Source organism: Monodon monoceros, unplaced genomic scaffold, assembly GCF_005190385.1.
Source record: "Monodon monoceros isolate NGI ecotype Baffin Bay Population unplaced genomic scaffold, NGI_Narwhal_1 Super_Scaffold_12, whole genome shotgun sequence".
NCBI classification, from domain to species: Eukaryota; Metazoa; Chordata; class Mammalia; order Artiodactyla; family Monodontidae; genus Monodon; species Monodon monoceros.
In genome coordinates, this window is record NW_021703768.1 from 85,527,474 (window position 1) to 85,537,803 (window position 10,330).

Here is a 10,330-nt window from a genome sequence, read left to right on the forward strand (position 1 = left end):
CACATATTAATCCTAGCTCTAAATTCTTATAGTGGTGTTGTTTGCTCCAAGTGATTTATAATTTAGGTTTCTATTATTTTATGTTTTTCATTAATGTTCATGGGCATTAAGTCTTAAAACATCCATAAGATAGGAAGCTACTTGGAAGTATGACTCACATCTTAAGTTTTTATAGTATAGGATGGATGGTGAATGGAAAGACAAAAGAGTTCTGCCTCATTTCATTAAAAGGGGAATTCTATTAAAATATATATTGTACAATGAATGAACACAAAACATAAAAATAAGTGAAGGAATTGAGTATAAAGGCAGTGTATTATTTTCCTAGGGCTACAATAAAAAAGTACTGCAAGCTGGATGACCTAAAACAACAGAAATCGATGATCTCACAGTTCTGGAGACCAAGTCTGAAATCAAGGTGTCAGCAGGCCCATGCTCCTTTGAAGTAAAATCCTTCCTTGCCCCTTCCTAGTTTCTGGTGATGACTGCCAATGCTTGTCATTCCTTGGCTTGGAGCTGCATCACTCTAATCTCTGCCTCTACCATAAATGGCATACTCCCTACGTGTCTGTGTCTACACCATGTTTTCCCTCTTTTTATAAGGACACCAATCGTATTGGATTAAGGGCACACTCTACTTTATCTTAACTAATTACATCTTCAAAGACCCTATTTCCAAATAAGGTCACATTCTGAGGTCCTGAAGTTTAAGGCTAATTTAATATATCTTTTGGGGGGACACAAATCAACCCAATAGAGGCAGCAAAAAGAGAAATTCAAATTGAGTATGAATTTAATGCACAGAATACCTGCTGAGAAGTCCAGTCTGCCTGCAAGAGATAGGCAACATATTTACTTCTAAACCTAATGAGAAAACATTGTCACTTGATTCAGAGTTTGTAAAATTTAAGGCAACAAATTACTAAAGGAGAACACAGAAATTTGCACTTTGATCACAAGAGAAATTTATCCTAAGAGAGCTGATGAAATAGAATAGTGGGTGATCTAGAAAATAATATTATCAATAAAACTATACATGATATACATGATTTTTTTAATAACAACTTAATTAGGTTAGATTTGCTTTCTCAAATTTATACAGTTCAGTAAAATTAATCATGGGCAGGATAGGAATAATCTTGGGGAATATGACAGTGTCAGTGTATGCAGTTTTTTGATGCTATAATTTAATCATGGAATCCATGGTCCTGGATTCTAGAATATTTATCACAACTTAGAATATAAAATTTAGTGTATGAATATCAGGCAAAAAATATTTTTATAAGTTTTAAAACTATTCTTAATTTCAATCTTGCAATTATCTCAATCTGAGATATTTTATTACATCCTGTTCTTAGAAGATATTATATTGTGTGTGAATTCTAAGAATTTCCTCTGTAATCTAAACTCACATATCCACCTTCTTACTTCAAATCTCCACTGAGATGTATCACCAAAATCTAACACTGAATATGTCCCTAAGGCAACTATTTCACCTGTCAATATTCTTATTTCCCACAGTACAAATAATTTATCTTTTTGTTCTCCCATGTGGTTCCTGAACTTTCCTTGAGTTACTCCATATGGGGGAGAGGACAAGAGGAAAGCTATCCAGCAAAATATATTTGCCAGGCTCCCATACTAACTGGATTTAGTTTAGATATCTTTCTATCTTTGCCTAACTTCCATTTTCTACTAACAGCTTAACTACCAATTATATATATTTTTCCCAGTAAATGTCAGATAGCTTTTTTCCCAGCTGCTTTTAATATTATCACTTCATCTTTGATTTTCAACAATTTGATTATATTACATCTAGGTATGTTTTTCCTTGTATTTATCCCACTTGGATTAGCTGGCAATATCTTCCAACTAATATGGGAAATTATCAGCCATTAGTTGTTCAAGTTTTGTTTCTATCTTAACTCTCTGTCTTCTCCTTCTGGGACTCTTTTTTGACCAATTTCCATGTATCCTTTATGTTTTGTTTTGCTGTGCTTGTCTTCTTTGTTCTCTCTTTGTTTTAATTTGCATATCTTTTCTAATGGTGTATTTCTGAATTCAATATATACCCTATCCTATGTTTGATCTGCTTTCAATCACATCCATGAGATCCATTTGATGCTTCTTTATTTTTTTAATTAATTAATTGTTTTATTGAGGTACATTGGTTTATGATATTATATAAGGTTCATATATACAACATTATAATTCAACTTCTGTATATACACTCTACAGCATACTCATCACCAAAAATCTAGTCTCTATCCCTCAATATACAGTTAACCCCTGTTACCTATTCCTCCCACTACCACCCTCCTCCCCTCCTGGTTCTGCCTTTTCATTTGTTTATAATTTTCTTTGATGTACAGAAACTTTTTAGTTTGATGTAGTCCCATTTGTTTATTTTTCCTTTTATTTCCCTTGCCTGAGGAAACAGAACCAAAAAGATATTGCTAAGACTGATGTCAAACAATGTACTGCTTATGTTTTCTTCTAGAAGTTTTATGTCTTACATTCAAGTCTTTAATCCATTTTGAGTTAATTTTTGTGTATGGTGTAAGATAGTGGTCTAGTTTCATTCTTTCCCATGTGGCTGTTGAGTTTTCCCAATACCATTTATTGAACAGACTTTCCTTTCTCCATTGTATGTTCTTGGCTTCTCTGTGTTAAATTAGTTGTTTATATATGTGTGGGTTTATTTATGGTCTCTAAAGTCTGTTCCATTGATCTGTCAGTCTTTTGCTGCTGCTGCCATGCTGTTTTGATTACTATAGCTTTGTACTGTAATTTGAATCAGGGAGTGTGATACCTCCAGCTTTGTTATTTTTTTATCAGAATTGCCTTGGGTATCTGGGGTCTTTTGTGGTTCCATACAAATTTTAGAATTATTTTTTGTTCTATTTCTGTGAAAAATATCATTGTGATTTTTACAAGGATTGCATTGAATCTGTAGATTGCTTTAAGTAATATGGGCATTTTAACAGTGTTATTTCTTCCAGTTGATGAGCATAGGCTATCTTTTCATTTCTTTATGTCTTCTTTAATTTTTTTCAACAATGTCATAATTTTTAGGCCTTTCATCTCCAGTAGTTCTGGGTGAGGAAGAAAGTGATAGAAAAAGTAGAGAAAGTAGTTCATATGTATACGTATATCTATCTATCTACCTACCTACCTACCTACCTACCTATGTATCTATCTGTATATACATATATACATATGAAAAAAAAGCAAGGACAAAAAATAAATATTAAAAAATGTAAGTTACTAAAATTTTCTGAAATAAGTTAAGAATTATATCTTCATTTTGCAAGGGAATATCATGTCTCAGAGAAAGTTTTCACAAGCAGCCAAAATCAAGACATATTATGATAAAAATTGACCTAAGCTCAAAATACTTTCACAAATGAATTGCTTTAAACAACTTAAAGATAATCCCAATACTACTTAAACTATTTTAAAGCATAAACAAAGGGGGAGACAACTTCCAAATTCTTGTCATAAGGTGAGTATAATGTTGCAAAATCTGATAAAAACTGCTCTAAAGGAACCTACAAAACCAATCGTGTATGTGAATATCAGTAAAAATATTTGATTTGTAAAGTTAATATGATTGCAATAAAAACACCATCTTTTTATTTTCTTGAGCTACAAAAGTTAATTATAACATTTATGTGAAAGGACAGACAAGAAAGAATAGAGAAACCAGTAAACCATGAAAAGGGTGTTCTAACCCCCACCCCATATGAAATGTATTTGAGTCCTCTATAATTAAGAGAGTAAGATATCAGAATATGAGTGGACCAGAATAGAAAATCTGAAAATAGATATATTTGCAAAGAAAAACTTCATATATTATAAATATAGCATCAGAAATCAGTGAGCAAAAAATATTATGTATTATTAATAGTGTTGGAATAATGTCATAGCTATATGAAGAAAAGACAAGAAGATAACTTCACACTGCAAGTATTAGAAAAAAATATTTGTGAATGCACCTATAAACTTGAAAGAAGGGAAAAGTCCTAAATGTGACTAATGAAATAGAATCAATAAAGGATAAAATTAATATTAGTTATGTAACTTGTCCAAAAAATATACATGGCTGATAAACATTATAATCAACAAATAGACAAATGACAAAACAGTGAAACCTATTTTCAATGAAAAAGGTTTAAATGATGTAAGATCTATTCATTAATAGAATTTTAAGATGCAATATATTTGTGATATAAACCAAGCCAGATATTCAGATATATCCTTAATATCTTTTACTCTAAAGATAAGAAGAAATGCAAAGTGTCATTTCAGCAACACACATACTAAAATTGGAATGATATAGAGAAGGTTAACTTGGATCCTGTGCAAGGATGATATGAAAAATTAATGAAATATTCTATATTTTTCTGTACACTTAAAAATGATTAAAATGTTATGTATATTCTACCACAATAGAAATAAATAAATAGACATGAAAATAGAAATGAAAAAATTAAAATAATATGATAAATAAAAAGACAAGGAAATTTTAAATTTTCTCAGTAATTTTAATTTTAGTAAAAATATTAGTGGGCTTCCCTGATGGTGCAGTGGTTGAGAATCTGCCTGCTAATGCAGGGGACACGGGTTTGAGCCCTGATCTGGGAGGATCCCACATGCCGCGGAGCAACTAGGCCCGTGAGCCACAATTACTGAGCCTGCGCATCTGGAGCCTGTGCTCCGCAACAAGAGAGGCCGCGACAGTGAGAGGCCCGCGCACCATGATGAAGAGTGGCCCCCGCTTGCCACAACTAGAGAAAGCCTTCACACAGAAACGAAGACTCAACACAGCAAAAATTAATTAATTAATAAACTCCTACCCCCAACATCTAAAAAAAAATATATATATATATATATATATTAGTATCATTCTGAGTTCATATTGATAGTAAAGAAAAAAGGAAAATCTAGCTGGTTAGATCAGTCTTAATAAAAACAATAAGAATGAAAACTAGACATAATGTACCTCTTGATGTGTTACAGTAGGAAGCTCACAACTCCTATTTAGTATTATCAAAAAACAGAACAAAATTTATCAGCTTTCTAAAATGTAAGTTTATTTTATAGGAAATAAAGTAGTATGCAGACCATCTTAAGTGATACAAAAAATACAATAAGCAAAATCTAAAAGGTGCAAAATTATTATATAATCAATACCCTTTCTTTCTTTATTGAATAAATTATAAGAAAAAAAGATGGGAAGCTTATAAATTAAAAGCAATTTAAACTATACCAATAAAATGCAGTATGCACTTTGTTTTCTGATACAAATAAAGTGACTGTAAATTTAAAATACTATAAGGTATTGGAGGAAATTTGAATACTGTGTATTTCATAACATTAAAAGAATTATAATTAATTACCTTAGGAATAATAAAAACATAGGAATAATGAGTTTTAAAGTATCTTAAATACATACATACTAAAGGATCTATGGATGCAATAAGTGATATCTAGGATTTGACTGAAAAAATATCTAGGGTGGTGTGTGGGATGGAGATCAGGTATAGACTTAGAGAAAAACTGATTGTGTTAATCCTGGATATTGGATCCATGTAGTTTCATTATGTTACTTTTTTTCTTTTATATATTTATATTTTTACATAATATTTTTATGAAGTACCAGCACTAGTATCACAGAAAAAATATTAATGGGTGAGGGAAAAATCATTGTTTCAAGCTATTTACAAGACTAAGAGAAGTAACAAGAGAAAGAACCTAAGCTTCTGTATACTTTATCTTCTTTTAAAATCTTTTTTACTTATATTGTTTCAACCCACTATCCAATGAGCTCATGCTTTTGTATTTTAAAATGCATGTGGCTCATTATACATAAAAATTGTTAACCAAAAAATGTTGGTCAAATTGTTTTGTAATAAAGTACCATGTCTTGGCCATTTTTTTTAAACATTAAGTAATCTTAAGGATTAGGCATTAAATGCCAAGTACTTTTTGAAGTACATTTGCTATTTATTCTTCACTAGGGAGAAATTTGACCTCATTCCTTGTTCTAAATAACACAACAGTGCCCTACTGATTAGTGTATCAGGTCAGATGGGAGAAAAACAAATGGCTTTGCATTTTTAACAACGTGCTCAACCTAAACCAGTTACCAAGGCATTTAAAGGCAAAACATAAAAGACGTCAATTGATTAAGCATGCTGGGCAATAAATTTTGAAAAACAAATTATATATTTATGTTACTAATACAGAAGTAAGAGTGTCCTTCATTTTAAGTGTGCAGTTCGATAGACCAGGGGCAACAGTCATTTAACTACCACCACAGTCAAGGTTTAGAACACTCCCATCACCACAAAAGCCCCCTTGTGTTCCTTAGCAGTCAATCCCTGCCCCCACCCTTGCTTCTGTACAATCATTGATCTGCCAGAAAGCAAACCATGGTTTTGCCTTTCCTAGAATTTCATATAAATTTCATACAAAACCCTAGAGTGTGTAGTCTTAAGTGAGTGGCTTCTTTTACATAATTGCTGACCATGCAGTACTGGAAAAGCTTGCTGTATTATTCCTGAGTGGCTTCTTGATATAATAGAGATAGCACTGAAAAATAGGGCAGAAGATCTTACTTCTCTCTCCCACCCCAGTCTGTGAACTAAGATATATTTTTTTTTCTTTTTTTTTTAATTTCTCTTATTCAGCAACGGTAAGATGAGGAGGATAGTACTATTCTGTCTTCCTCAAGGCTGCTGTGTTAGATCCAGTTAGAATGTGTAAAGTGGTTTCTAAAGTGTGACACATTACACAGATGAATTCACAAGAAAAGTCTATCAGAAATAAGAGAAATGACAGCCTTTTAAAAGACACTGTTAAATAAGATTAAGTGTATATTGAAATATAAAGTTTAAAAGTTCTATTTTTTCACTGTGGAGATGGGAGTAAGATGGAGGGAGGCTATGAATGGATTTTATGAAGTTTGAATAAAATAGGGAAAAAAACTGAAACTAGAATTATAAAAAGGAACAATATTAAACCTATCTAAATAAAAAACAAATAGCTAGCTTTAGAAATAAACTTCATTCTTTTAATTATTTCTTCAACAATAACAAGAATTTATTCTACATAGGACACATTATCTGACAAAGTTATAGTTATCAAATAAAGTATATAGTTCTTGTCTTCAAGTTTCATCTACTTTCCCTGTCAACATTGGAAAGGGGCAAATAAAAAGACTTTTAAATGAAATTTAAGGACAGGGAAATAATACTCTTCCACCAAATGAGACTATAAATATTTTGTGAATGTTGACATTTGTAACTTAATGACAAAAAATATTAGTTTTTAAGTTTTATTTGTTTGTTTTACCCAGTATCAAGAAAGAAGACAAGGATGTTCCTACATCCACATCACTGTGGTGGATCTCCTTTCCCGATCCATCTTTGAGGCCTGAAGTTCTCCTATCCCTTTCCATACCCTAGAGAAAAGAAAGCAACATAATTGTTAGTGTTAGAGGTTTGAAAATTTCTGAGACAAAAGAGGAAGATGAGGAAATCTTATGATTCACAAGGAGATGTAAGGGACCATGACACTTGGAAAGTGGTAAAGAATGGGTTATATGTGAAGATAGCTGGTCTGGGTCGGTCAAATTTTGACAGTTGAAGGAAAATCCAAGGGGAATGCCTGGAAGTTCTAGTCAGTGTGGCAATTTTAGGTAGACTAAAGACAAAATAGTTGACTTTTGGCCTTTGTATGTTAGATAAATTACATGGAACTGTGGTAAAGAGCCAACTGAAAGTTTTTCAAGCATCTATGTGCTCTTACCCAGTAAATAAAAGGGAGAACCTTCAATCCACAACCACAAAATGTCAGATCCCAATAAGATGTCTGACATATCTTCATCAATGATGGTCTGAGGATAAAGAAGTTGAGCCACTGACTTAATCTAATTAAAAAATAGGGCTGATTCCCCTCAATTTGGTCACTCTACTCTGGAGAAAACACAAATATAAAAAAATTAAATAAATTTCAAATGACCATTTAGTATAGTAAATAAAGAAGTATGTAGCATAATGAACAAGAATTTTATTAGTAATGAAAGAGAGTGATTAGTGGACTGGAACACTTAAACATTTCAGGCAAAAGAAATTAATGTACATGATGGCAGAGTTGAACATTTAAATTAAGAGGTTAATAAAATAAAAACAGAAAAATTATGTAATGTGCTTAAATTTAGTAGTAGGAGTCCACAGAATCAAAGCCAGATTTTTCAACTATAAATGAGTATTCTACTTGTTATAAAAAATTATAGCTCTGGGCTTCCCTGGTGGCGCAGTGGTTGAGAGCCCGCCTGCCGATGCAGGGGACTCGGGTTCATGCCCCGGTCCGGGAGGATCCCGCATGCCGCGGAGCGGCTGGGTCCATGGGCCATGGCCACTGGGCCTGCATGTCTGGAGCCTGTGCTCTGCAACGGGAGAGGCCACAGCAGTGAGAGGCCCGCATACTGCAAAAAAAAAAAAAAAATTATAGCTCCTAATATAATGGGCATTCCTTCATTTCTTTGTTCCATAATATTTATTGCATGCCTATGATGTGCTAAGTTCTGATCTAGCCACTGTAGATAAAGCAGTAAGCAAAACAAAGCAGAATAAAGTCCCTGCTTTCATTGAGCTTTTAACTAAAAGGAGGTTACAAGACAGCAAATAAACAAATAGAATTGACCCTTGAACAATGCAGGTTTTAGGGACACCAACCCCCACTGAGTTGAAAATTGGGTATAACATTATATTTGGCCCTCATTATGTGTGGTTGAACATCCCTGAATTCAACCAGCCACAGACTGTGTAGTACTATAGTACGTATTTATTTAAAAAAAAACTTTACGTAAGTGGACCTATGTAGTTCAAACCCATATTGTTCAAGGGTCAACTGTATATGGCATATTGTCATATAACGCTGTGAGAAAATTACACAGGGTAAGTGCACAGAACAGGAGAGAGAATTGTAATTTTAACAGGTGGCTAAGGAAGGCCTTTCTGTGGAGGTAACATCTAAGGATTAGTCTAAATGAGATTTTTTAAGTAGAGGAATCTGTGGTTACAAAGACTCCAAAGGTGGGAATATGGAAGGCATGAAATATAACTGGTAAAGAGATTAGTGTAGCTAGAGTTGAATAAACCAGAGAGAGTAATTAGATCTGTTGATGAGGTCTATGAATTTCATATATTTATAGTATAAAAAAATTTAAATATGTCTTATGATTTGAAGAGTGCTACTTACTTACATAGTAGCATATAGGAAGTGCCACATAGCATGACATAGTAAGTAGTACTCAGTATAAAAGTAGAAAGTTCTTTCTACTTTCATAGTGAATGCCTAATAAATCTGAATAAGATAATGCTTATCACACTAAGCTCTAAATATTATAGCATAATTTTCTTCTATACTAGTTTCTGATTCCCTACAGTTCAGTTATATCATCATATTCAAAGTATGTGACTGAATCTAAAAAATATTATTGGCATTTTAAGTCTATATTGAAAGATACATTTATTAATTAATGAATAAATGAATGACTGTATCAATTAGCTGTTCTTGTGTAACAAACCATCCTAAAACTTAGTGGTTTATGCCAATAAGTTTGATGACAGACCGAAAAAAATGTTAATAGACACAAATGACCAAAACTTACTCAAGAAGAAAGGAAGAACTCAAATAGTCCTATGTCTACGAAGAAATTATATTCATAGTTAAAACTTTCCCAAAGGGAAAACTAATGATTCATATGTCTTTATTAATGAATTATACAAAATATTGTGGAAGAAATATCAATTCTTAAAAAAAAAGAAAAAATACTTCCAGAAAATGGAAGAGGCTGTACCTTCCAATTCTTGTGCTTAGGCAAGTATTACAGTGATACCAAAAACAGATGATATTATAAGAAAAGAAAATTACAGATCAATATCCCTCATCAACATGGGTATAGCAATCCTTAGAAATGTTAGTAAACCAAATTTAAAATGTATAAGCAGGATAATATATCATGAGCAAGTGAGATTTATTCTGGGAATGACAGTGTTTCCAGATGAGATTATCATTTGAATCAGTAGACTGAGTAAAGCAGATTGTCCTCCCCATTGTGGTTGGGCATCATCTAATCCATTGAGGGACTGCATAGAACGGTAGAATGGTAGAGGAAGGGAGAATGTATTCTCTAACTTGAACCGCTGAGCTAGAATATCAGTCTGCTTCTGCCTTGTATCTGGGGATTACAACATTAGCTCCCCTGGTCCTCAGGCTTTCAGACTCAGAGTGAACTACATGGCTGGCTTTCCTGGGT

General features: G+C 32.8%; 1 non-coding gene across 1 annotated transcript; it reads left to right on the plus strand.

The window, feature by feature from the left end:
- The first annotated feature begins 4,299 nt into the window (after positions 1 to 4,299).
- On the plus strand, positions 4,300 to 4,406 carry LOC114893473. The gene has a single exon (XR_003792900.1). It is a non-coding gene; the product is annotated as a U6 spliceosomal RNA (small nuclear RNA).
- Positions 4,407 to 10,330: the final 5,924 nt, after the last annotated feature.